The sequence below is a fragment of the Halichoerus grypus genome, chromosome 8 (genome assembly GCF_964656455.1).
Source record: "Halichoerus grypus chromosome 8, mHalGry1.hap1.1, whole genome shotgun sequence".
Taxonomy (NCBI): Eukaryota; Metazoa; Chordata; class Mammalia; order Carnivora; family Phocidae; genus Halichoerus; species Halichoerus grypus.
In genome coordinates this window covers 127,243,927-127,256,005 of record NC_135719.1, presented here as the reverse complement: position 1 = coordinate 127,256,005, position 12,079 = coordinate 127,243,927, and the positions used below count along the sequence as shown (strand labels likewise).

At 45.9% G+C, this 12,079-nt stretch overlaps 1 protein-coding gene across 6 annotated transcripts in view; it reads right to left on the bottom strand.

Annotated features, from left to right (window-relative positions):
- TMEM63C (transmembrane protein 63C) overlaps positions 1 to 12,079 on the bottom strand; it is a 98,084-nt gene that overhangs the window by 53,493 nt on the left and 32,512 nt on the right. For 4 of the 6 annotated variants that reach the window (XM_036084317.2, XM_036084316.2, XM_036084318.2 and 1 more), the window contains exon 2: positions 37 to 176. The exons of the other annotated variants lie outside the window; for them this stretch is intronic. The gene's annotated coding sequence lies outside the window, so the exon portion shown is untranslated. The remainder of the gene's footprint in view (positions 1 to 36; positions 177 to 12,079) is intronic. 6 annotated transcript variants of the gene reach the window in all.

The window sequence follows — 12,079 nt, the reverse complement described above, 5'->3', positions numbered from 1 at the left end:
AGCACTGCTGGGTGGGATGGTGGTAAGAGCACCTACCTGGACCAGCAGGTGAGGTGTGGCTCAGGCAGATGGGTGGTCACGGCCCTCCCTCCTCTTGATCAGTCCTCAGATGCTTCCGAGTGGCCCAGCCTTGTCCCTGCTCGGGTCCTGACCATGAAGTTGGCTCCTCCAAGGTTCTGTGGCACAGGGACAACAAAGCCCTCTCAGATCGCCCAGGCTCCCTGCGGCGCCTCACCCAGCCAAGCAGCATAAGCCCAACATGCTTGTCAGCATCTTGCCAGGAGGCCTGCCTCAGGGGAATTCTCATGGGGGGAGGGCACCCCAGATGACGCCCAGTCTGCCCCCTATCTCTGCATCCAACTGCCCATCCCTGGGGTGGGTGAGCTGGGGAGCCATCCTTCATCCTAGGTGAGCATGAGCCTGAAGGGAGGGAGCCCATGGATGGAGCACTGCACTAAAAGTCCAAGCACCGGGGCGCCTGGGTGGCTCAGTTGGTTAAGCGGCTGCCTCCCGCTCAGGTATGATCTCAGGGTCCTGGGATCAAGTTCCGCATCAGGCTCCCTGCTCAGTGGGGAGCCTCCCTCTCCCTCTGCCTGCTGCTCTCCCTGCTTGTGCTCGCTCTCTCTTTGACAAATAAATAAATAAAATCTTAAAATAAAATAAAATAAAAAATAAAAGTCCAAGCACCTAGGTCTGCTCTGCCACTTCCCTCCTGGTGACTTGGGAAGCCCTCATTTTCCACATGGGGGGCGGGGCTTCAGCCTAGACACTGCCAGCAGGGCTGAGCTGGGGAGCTCAGAGGGGCCCATATCCATAAGGGGACTTCAAGTAGGACTTCAGCATCATTTGATGGGGAGAGCTTGCTAAAATGTAGGTTTAGGGGCCCTACCCTCGCCCACTGAATCAGAATCTCCAGGAAGGTGCCTGGGGATGTGCAGTTTAACAGGTTCTCCACGTGGGTGCATACGAAATAAGACTTGCTGGACTACGTCTCAGAAAAGGGCCACGACTAAGGAGAAAGCTTTGATCATATGCATAAAGGGGTCATTGGTCCCTTTCCTGCAAATAGTGTGATAGGAGCCCCGTCTCTGCAGAAAGACTAGCTGGGGTCCCCGGCAGCTGCTGAAACCTCTCTAGGCCTCATTTCCTGGGGGACAAGATGAAGACTGGAGACATCTCTTTGGCCCTTCCAGATTGAAAATTACAAATGTAAGAGGAGGGGAGCCCACTGTGAAATTTAAAAAGAAAGTTCAGGGCGAGGCACTTAAATAGTATTCTCCCTTTCTAACTGCTTTCTTCTTAACTATTCTTTTCAAATTCTGAAAAGAACATGTTTATCGGGAAAAAAAAAATCAAAGCATTCAAAATAAGGCACAGTGAAAAGTCCCCTTGTGCCCCCCAAACCTCTGTCCCACTCCCAAACACAGCCACGTTTCCTGTGTAACTTTTCTTCAAAGAATTTCCCACAAATATTGACAAATACATATCTATGCCTTCATCTTTATTCTAAACCCAGCCCGGAACATATTCCCAGTACTCTGTTTCGTTAGTTAACACACAGCACACAGCTCTGCCTACCAGCACAGACCCTTTACTTTTGTAGCAGCTCATGTGTTCCATTGAAAGATGCACTGTAATTCAGGTGAGTCTATTCCTGTTGATGGGTGTTTAGGTTGTTTCTACCTTTTGGCTGCAAAAAACCATCTTTGATTATATATTTTTGTGCCTATGTGTGAGGTTAGTTGTAGGATAAATAGTAAGGAGTCGAAGGTTAGGTGGGTCTCAAATTCTGATAGATGTTTCCAAATTGTCTTCCAAAGAGGATGAACCAGTTTGAACTGCCCAGCCATGCACGAGAGTGCCTGCTCACCTCCACCCTCGGCCACACCGTGCCTTATCAGATCTTTAAACTTTGCCAATACGAGTGTTGAAAAATGATATCTTGTTTCGATGTGTCATTCTGTAATTATCAGAAAGGGCAGACATTATTTTCATGTTTATTGATTGATTGGCCTTGGCATTTATTTTTCTGTGAACTGCCTATGTCCTTTCCAATCTTACTGATTTTTTTTGAAAGCACTTTCTTTGTTTTTGTTTTTTTTTAATTTAATTTAGTTAACATACAGTGTATTATTAGTTTCAGGGGTAGAATTTAGAGATTCATCAATTGCATATAATACCCAATGCTCATTACACCAGTGCCCTCCTTAATGCCTATCACCCAGTTACCCCATCCCCCTACCTCTCTCCCCTCCAGCAACCCTCAGTTTGCTTCCTAGAGTTCAGCATCTCTTATGGTTTGCCTCCCTCTGTTTTTATCCTATTTTATTTTTCCTTCCCTTCCCCTATATTCATCTGTTTTGTTTCTTAAATTCCACATATGAGTGAAATCATATGGTATTTGTCTTTCTCTGACTTATTTCACTTAGCATAATACCCTCTAGCTCCATCCATGTTGTTGCAAATGGCAAGATTTCATTCTTTTTGATGGCTGGGTAATAGTCCTATATATATATATATATATATATATATATATATATATATATATATATATATCTCAATCACATCTTCTTTATCCATTCACCTGTCAATGGACATCTGGACTCTTTCCACAGTTTGGCTGTTGTGGACATTGCTGCTATAAACATTGGGGTGCACATGCCCCTTCAAATCACTACATTTGTATCCTTTGGATAAATACGTAGTAGTGCAACTGCTGGGTCGTAGGGTAGCTCTATTTTTAACTTTTTGAGGAACCTCCATACTGTTTTCCAGAGTGGCTGCACCAGTTTGCATTCCCACCAACAGTGTAAGAGGGTTCCCCTTTCTCCGCATCCTCACCAACATCTGTTGTTTCCTGAGTGGTTAATTTTAGCCATTCTGACTGGTGTGAGATGGTATCTCATTGTGGTTTTGATTTGTATTTCCCTGATGCCAAGTGATGTTGATTTTTAAGAGGTTTTTCTAAACTAAGGAAATTAATCAACTTTTTGTCATGTGTATTGCAAACTGTCATAGGTCTCTTTTATTTTTATTTATGTCATCTTTGGCTTACAGATATTTCATATTTTTCTGTAGTCAAAAGTATTTCTTACTAGAGCATCCTAAGAATATTTGCCCTTGTTTTCCACTAGTACTGTTCAGGTTTTCTTTCTTTCTTTGTTTTTTTTTTTTTTTTTTTTTTTTTAAAGATTCTATTTATTTATTTGACAGAGAGAAACACAGCGAGAGAGGGAACACAAGCAGGGGGAGTGGGAGAGGGAGAAGCAGGCTTCCCGCAGAGCAGGGAGCCCGACGCGGGGCTCGATCCCAGGACCCCGGGATCATGACCTGAGCCGAAGGCAGACGCTTAACGACTGAGCCACCCAGGCGCCCCTCTTTCTTTGTTTTAATCTTTTTTTCCTAGAATATATTTTGGTGTAAGAAGTATAATAGGGCCCAGCTTTATTTTCCCCCCAAGGGGCTAGAGAGTTGCCCCAAAGTCATGTAGGAATAATCTATTCCCTCCCTCCACCCCACCACCCTCCCTCTAAATTCAAAATCTCAATTTAACTATGTACTAGGATGGACACAAAGAGCACAACCTCTAAGTCAAGTGCTGGTTCAAATTCTAGCTTCACTGGATCTAAGAGAATTTACCTAACCTTCCTGTGCCTGGGTTTCCTCATCTAAAAGTGGTAATAACAATAGCACCATCTATTGTGAGGATTAAGTGAGTTATTTCGGGTAAGGGGCTGTCTCCAAGAGACTCACCCGAGCGAGCTGTAAAGACACATATAGGCTGCAAGCAACAGGATGGGAGAAGATACTGTTTGCAAATGAGAACCAAAAGAGAGCAGGGGTGGCCACACCGCCCCCAGACAAAGTAGATGCAAAGTCCAAAACTGCTGCAAGGCACAGAGAAGGCTATTCTATAACGATTAGAAGGTCAATTCTCCAGGAAGAGATGATAATTATAAATATATGTGTACCTAACAGCAGAGCACCCAAATATATGATGCAGACAGAATTGAAGGGAGAAATAGTAACTCAACAGAGGAGGGGGTTTTAATAAACCACTTTCAATAATGGGTAGAATCCCCAGACAGAAGATCAATAAGGACACAGACGACTTGAATATATACAACACTACAGACCAGCTGGTCCCAACACACAGATGCGGGACACCCCATGCAAGGGCAGTGGAACACTATTACTATGATCACCACTGCCTCTCAGATGTGCTTGGGTCTCTGTCTAGATACACATTTCTGGGGGCACCTGGGGGGCTCAGTTGTTAGGCACCTGCCTTCGGCTTGGGTCATGATCCCAGGGTCCTGGTATTGAGCCCTGCATCGGGCTCCCTGCTCGGCGGGAAGTCTGCTTCTCCCTCTCCCACTTCCCCTGCTTGTGTTCCCTCTCTCGCTGTCTCTCTCTCTGTCAAATAAATAAATCAAATAAAAAAAATAGATACACGTTTCTGTGCCCTTGATCTGTGAGCCAGTTTCACCATTTGACAAATATTTATCACCATTGTCAGGCCCTCCTCTAAGTGCTGGGGAACCAGAAGTGAACAGCAGTAGCGAGACTGGTTCTTGCCACCTCCGGTTAGACTGACTTCCAGTTATGTTTAGCGCCTTTATTGATATTGTAAATGTTTCCTTCCATTATATTTTCTAAGAGGCTAAAGTTTATATGTTATAAGTACCGTTTTAATATTTATTAGCAGTCATCTTCCTATATTCCTTTATTATTTCTCGTAGTTTTCCAGTGGATGACCTTGTTTTTTTTCTCCAGGTAGTTAATCTTATCGTCTACAACTTTCATGGATAAATTAGCCTCCTTTTATAACTTCTATTTTCAAAATTTGTATTGGAGTGTACTTCTAGAGGAGTGTTAAAGAATGTTTAAGGTAAGAGTGGTCATTTTTCCCTCGTATGTGTGTATCTGTACACACACATACACATACATGCATAAAATTATGTTATGCAATATCCATCTATTCCTATTAAAGTTAAAATTGAGACCATGAATAGTTAAAGCAATCTTGAAAACGAAAAACAAAGCTGGAGGTATCATTTCAAGTTATATTACAAAGCGGTAGTAATCAAAACAGTATGGTACTGGCACAAAAAGAGATACATAGATCAATGGAATAGAACAGAAAACCCAGAGATGAACCCAAAATTATAAGGTCAATTAATCTTCGACAAAGGAGGAATGAATATACAATGGGAAAAAGACAGTCTCTTCAACAAATGGTGTTGGGAAAACTGGACAACAACATGTGAAAGAATGAAACTGGACCACTTTCTTATACCATACACAAAAATAAATTCTAAATGGATTAAAGACCTAAATGTGAGACCTGAAACCATAAAAATCCTAGACGAGAGCACAAGCAATAATTTCTCTCACATCAGCTGTAGCAACACTTTTCTAGATATGTCTCCGGAGGCAAGGGAAATAAAAGCAAAAATCAACTATTGCGACTATATCAAAAATAAAAAGTTTTTGCACAGTGAAGGAAACAAAACTAAAAGGCAGCCTACTGAAGGGAGAAGATTTTTGTAAACGACATATCTGATAAAGGGTTAGTATCCAAAATATATAAAGAACTTATAAAACTCAACACCCCAAAACCAAATAATCCAATTAAAGGATGGAGAGAAGTCATGAACACACATTTTTCCAAAGAAGACATCCAGATGGCCAACAGACACATGAAAAGACGCTCAGTATCATTCATCATCAGGGAAATGCAAATCAAAACTACAATGAGCTATCACCTCCCACCTGTCAGAATGGCTAAAATCAACAACACAGTGTTGGCGAGGATGTGGAGAAAAAGGAACACTCATGCACTGTTGGTGGGAATGCAAACTGGTGCAGCCACTATGGAAAACAGTAAAGAGCTTCTTTAAAAAATTAACAATAAAACTACCCTACAACCCAGTAATTGCATTACTGGCTATTTACCCACAAAAAACCAAAAACACTAAGTCAAAGGGATACATGCCCCCCGTTGTTTATAGCAGCATTATTTTCAATAACCAAACTATGCAAGCAGCCCAAGTGTCATCCATAGATGAATGGATAAAGAAGAGGTGGTGTATATAGACAATGGAATATTACTCAGCCATAAGAAAGCATGAAAACTTGTCATTTGCAATGACATGGATGGAGCTAAGAGAGTATTATGCTAAGCAAAATAAGTCAAAGAAAGACAAATACCATATGGTCTCACTCATATGTGGAATTTTAAGAAACAAAACAATCGAGCAAAGGAAAAAGAGAGACAAACCAAGAAACAGACTCTTAACTATAGAGAACAAACTGATGGTTAGCAGTGGGGGGATGGGTGAAATAGGGGATGGGGATTAAAAAGGTATACTTATCATGATGCAAGAAAATAAAATAAAATGATAAAAACATTTAAAAAAAGGAGATACAATCAGGGACATATGTTGAACTTTACCAAATGCCTTTAAGCCATTTTTAGCATTTATAGAGCTGTTTATGTGATTTTTCACCTTTGACCTATTACTTTGCTCAAGATAGTCCCACTTGCTTGTGGTGTATTCGTTTTTTAAACATAATGCTGTGTGATTCTATTTGTTGCTTTTAATTTATGAATTTTCACCAATATTCATAAATTAGATTTTTTTCAATAATTCTTCTCTTTTTTGGTGCTCTTTGTCAGTGTTGCGCTGGCTTCACAGAATAATTTGGTATCTTTCCTTCTCTATGATCTGGTATGGTTGGTAAAGCTTAAAAATCATGTAATTAGAGGTGCCTGAATGGCTCAGTCAGTTAAGCATCCAACTCTTGATTTCAGCTCAGGTCATGATCTCAGGGTCATGGGATCGAGCCCCAAATCAAGGGCTGGGCATGGAGTCCGCTTGGGATTCTCTCTCTCTCTCTCTCTCAAAATAAATAAGTAAAGGGGCGCCTGGGTGGCTCAGTCGATTAAGCGGCTGCCTTCGGCTCGGGTCATGATCCTGGGGTCCTGGGATCGAGCCCCGCGTCTGGCTCCCAGCTCGGCGGAGAGCCTGCTTCTCCCTCTCCCTCTGCCTGCCACTCTGCCTACTTGTGCTCTCTCCGTCAAATAAATAAATAAAATCTTTAAAAAAAAAAAAATAAATAAATAAGTAAAATATTTTTTTAAAAACAAAGAATTATCCTTTCCTTGAAGCTTTATAAAAATTCAAAGTTGGCTAAACCTCAGGTTTTTGGGGTGGAGTTTTGTGAAAACTCAGTTTCTCTCATGATTATTGGTCCATTCAGGCTTTCTAGTTAGTTCTTCTGGGGTCAAACTGGTGATTTATATCTTCTCAGAAATCTGTTTCAGCTGATTTTCAACTGAATTTATATGTGGTCAAGCACAGTATCCTCCAAGAATTCTTTCTCTTTTCTCTGTATCAGTGGCTATTTCCCTATTTTAATGTTCAATTTTACTTTTTGGCTCATTCCTCCCCCAACCCCCATTAGATTACTTAGACCTTAAAAAATCATCCAATAACACATGCTGTTCAAACAGTAGTCTACTGACTATGTGCACAGCCCAGAGATAGAGGAGCGGGAATCAGGACGGGGATGAGGAGGGTAACAAGGGAGGGGCATTCAGAAAACATTTAAAAAGCGCAGAGAGCCCCAGTACATATGCCCTGGCCTTGAACATCCTGCATCTCCTTTTCACAATTCCCCCACATCCAGTAACACCCGACAACTCCCACCCTGCCTTCAACGCCCAGCTGTCACCTCCTCTTGGAATCTTTCCTGGCTTCCCTGGGAAAAGTCGACGCCTTTCCTCTGACATTCAAGATTACATTTTTTTTTTTTAATTTTGAAAAAAAATTTTTTTTAAGATTTTATTTTTAAGTAATCTCTACACCCAATGTGGGGCTCGAACTCACAACCCCAAGATCAAGAGTTGCAGGCTCCATTGACTGAGCCAGCCAGGTGCCCCTAATTTTGAAAACTTTTTTTAAAGATTTTATTTTATTTTTTTATTTTTTTATTTTTTTAAGATTTTATTTATTTGCGAGAGAGAGAATGAGAGACAGAGAGCATGAGAGGGAGGAGGGTCAGAGGGAGAAGCAGACTCCCCGCTGAGCAGGGAGCCCGATGTGGGACTCGATCCCAGGACTCCAGGATCATGACCTGAGCCGAGGCAGTCGCTTAACCAACTGAGCCACCCAGGCGCCCAAAGATTTTATTTATTTGAGAGAGAGAGCACACAAGCAAGGGGAGGGGCAGAGGGAAAGAGAGAGAAGCAGACTCCCCGCTGAGCAGGAAGCTGGATGCGGCTCCATCCCAGGACTCCAGGATCATGAGCTGAACCAAAGGCAGACGCTTAACCGACTGAGCCATCCAGGCGCCCCGTAATTTTGAAAATTTTTAAATACAAAAAAATTAAAAGAATAAAACCAATGGAATTAACCCGTGTTAACATTCTGTCATTTTTGCCTCAGATCTTTTTTTGTTAAAAGAAGCATTACTGACCAATTAAAAGGCCTTCCTTTTTTTAAAAAAATTTATTTTATTATGTTATGTTAATCACCATACATTACATCGTTAGTTTTTGATGTAGTGTTCCATGACTCATTGTTTGCGTATAACACCCAGTGCTCCATTCAACACGTGCCCTCTTTAATACCCATCACTGGGCTAACCCATCCCCCCAACCCCCAAAAGTCCTTCCATCTATCCACCAGCACCAGCTCCTCCTTTTCCTCGTCAAACACCAACACAAGTGGGAATCTAGGAGCTACTGCAACATGTTTGTATCCATAAATCCCAAGTTTTGTTTTGTTTGTGATTTCCACTGAAATTAAGTGTTCGTGAATGGTATTATTCTGCAATTTCCTATTCTTGCAATACTGTTTGAGATTTATTTATGTTAATACAGATAGCATATGTGTTTATTGAGGTCTAAGCTACAAAACATAAAATTCCCCAATTCCATGTGTTTTACCTGCTGCGTAAGATCACATTTTTAGTTGTCTGCTCCATCACTGTAGACACCGTGATACTGAGGTGGAGACCTCTTTTGTGCTTCCAGCATTACTGCCCTAGATACCCTTGCAACGGTCTGCTCACGCACACGCATGAATTTCTCGAGGTAATTATACACCTAAATGTGAAACTTTGGGTCATAAAGTATGTACATTTTCAGCTTTGAATGTCATTGCCAAAACATCCCCTGGTGCTTCGTCCCGCCATTAATCTAGCATTTCTGCAGCTGTTCCCATGATCAGTTGACTTGCCTACCTGCCCCCTCCTCACGAGTTACCAGAGGGCATGTGTGGGACTGGCACTCAATGAACGCTTGACAAATGGAATGATGAGCTCACTGTCTAGCAGAAGAGACAGATGCTAATGGGACAAGTGCATTAAAGACTATGAGACCTCCTCTGGCGGGGATCCAGGGAAGGCTCCATGGAGGAGGTGACATGTGAGCTGGACTTTGAAAGGCAGGGAGGATCTGACCGTATGAGGATGGGGATGACGGAAGGACTGGGCCGGGAGGAGGGGGTTGGTCAAAGAGTCCGGGCACGTTTGATGTGCCAGAGTGGTGGTTCTTAGCTGAGCTGAGGGGTGAGCATGAGCGGGGAGGAAGGGTAGAAAAGCCCAGGGTGTGTATTTTGTAAAATCTTCAAGGTGATCTGATCCAACCCCTATCCCAAGCAGGAAAAGCCTCTGAGCCAGAGCGAGTGTGTGGGAAGCGGGAAGGAAGCAAGAAGGCAGGCTGGAAAAGGTAATCGGGTTTAATCCAAGCTCAGCCTCCAATGGCAGGCTCTGGGAGTCAGTGAGAAGTGACAGGTCAGAGATGGGCTCAAAGATGACTCACCTGATAAGCAGGCAAATCACTGGGACACCCTGGCCCTGGAATAGGCGTAGGTCGGGGAGCCTGTCCCTTCCCACCTCTCTCCCTCTGTCTCTGGGGACAGATCAGGCCTGGACTTCTGACCCAGACCCACAGGAGAGTGCTGGGACTCGGCGCCTCCGAGTCCCCCACTTTGCAGCACTGCGAGCCCAGCCATTGTTGCCTGTCCCCTCCACCCCAGCTATTCCAGGCAGGTGCCCAGGCCAGGGTGCTGGGGAGACCCTCCTGGAAGCACGAAGCCAGGGCCCCTGCACTGAATTTCCTCCCGTTGCCTAGCTCAGCCCCTCTGATCAAGCCTGCAGTGCGCCCCAGGGCCTGGGGTGAGGGTAGGGTGGGAATCCTGTCCTTCCATATTCCCTGCTGTCCTTCAGCAGAGCCCGGCTCTGGGCACCCGGCCCAGAGTGGAGGGAAAGGGGAGACACGCACGACCTTCACTTCCAAGTCCTTTTGTCTTAAGCCACTTCAGCAAAACCACCAGCAGCGGCGATAGGTGATCGGAGGATGTGTCAGCGTGCTCTGGGGACAAGAGACACTCCACGGGAGTCAGACAGGCCTGGAGCCGCTTTGGGTTCGGCCGCTTTGGTGCCTACGTGCATGCGTGCGTGCGTGCGCGTGCGGTTGTGCCTGTTAAAACCTCTCTGAGCCTCAGCGTTCCCATCTATCAAGTGGGCTACTCCCACCTGCTCTGCCCCTCCCCTGGATTAAAGGAATCACAAGGAATATGAGGTCAGTCAGTGGCACTGGTCACTCAGTTCCACCGCCTGAGCGGCTCTCCCCAAAGCCTGGCCCAGTTTGCAGGTCTGGGCACATGAGATCCCAGCCCAGAAGGGCTCCGGTCCTACTGAAGGACAGACATCCCCCACGCCCGTCCCCCACGCCCCACACACCCCCTCTGGTTCTGAGAAGACCTCGCCATCTGCCAGCTCTTTTGGAGGGAACAGCTCAGTTCAAACAGTGCCCGAAGCAATCGGCACTGTTGGTCAGCCGCTGCCACCAGAACGGCCAGCCCGGAGACCCCGGACAGCCTGCCACTGGGCAGTAAGGGGGGTGCGTGGGAAGACGGGAGCTCCCGGTCCCGAGCACACACAGGCATGCGCGCCTTTCTGCCCTTCGCCGCTCCTCCTCTGGCTGGTCCCCCGCAGCGGGGATTGTCCACCAGGTTGTGAACAGGAGACCCGTAGATAAAAGTGAGGCAGATAATGAAGCAGGTGGAAACTCAGTTCCCAAGTGCCCCCCAGACAAGGTGTCTGTGTGTGACTTGTCCCTCATGCTCCATGCCCCCCCCAACACAGCCCAGCTGGTGTCCCCACGGGGCTCATTTGCCTTCTGCAGCATTTCCAGCCTACGGTCCAGTCATTGCCTCTCGGACACCTGAGGTGATGAGGCCCCCACAGCAGAGCCCAGCACACGGTCACATCCTCAGCCCAGTGGCCACGGGCACACCTAGCCCATCTGTAGCTCCAAAGACCTCAGGATGCCCTTCTCTTCTGACAGGATCCCATGGCCTGAGGCCACTGACCCTCTGGCTGGGCACAATTCTGAGAAGACTCAGCTGATCTTGCCTTGAGAGTGCTCGTGCAGAACAGCAGGGTGGGAGGGTGGGAACGACAGACCATGGGAGCCCAGGACACTTGGATCCTGGTTTTGCAAGCGGGTCCAGGCTTCAGTTCCCTCTTGGAACAATCCGGATCACCAGGAGGAGGCAGGGGGTGACCGCGGGCATCCCCCCACCCCCGCCAACCCTGCTTCTGCATGTTTCAGCAGCCACAGGGTGCTGGGAAATAACACAGCAGCTTGGTTGCGTTCCCTGCCCTAGAAACATGGGGCACAGGGTTCTGGCCACAGGTGCTCTTCTCAAAAGCTGTCTCAGTTTGCCCACAGCAGTCTAGACAGCTCTATGACAAGGACCCACGGTGCCTCATGAGCTGCCCGGGTTCTCATCCCAGCTCCCCCTGCAGCCCTATTTTGCATGAGTTGCACCAGCCAAGTCATGACAAGAATGGGGAGTCCGGTCCACACCACCCATGCTGATGGGTGAGTAACCCAGGAAAACCCGGCTCTCCCAGGACAGAGAGGACACGGGGCCCTGCCTCAGGCAAACCGGTGCCTTCAAGCTGCTGATCTCACTTCCTCAGAGCATTTTCATTACAGCCAGTCCCAGAGTGAGCCTGCCCGAGGCCCTGAAGGCCCCATGGACTCCTGCGCCCTGGA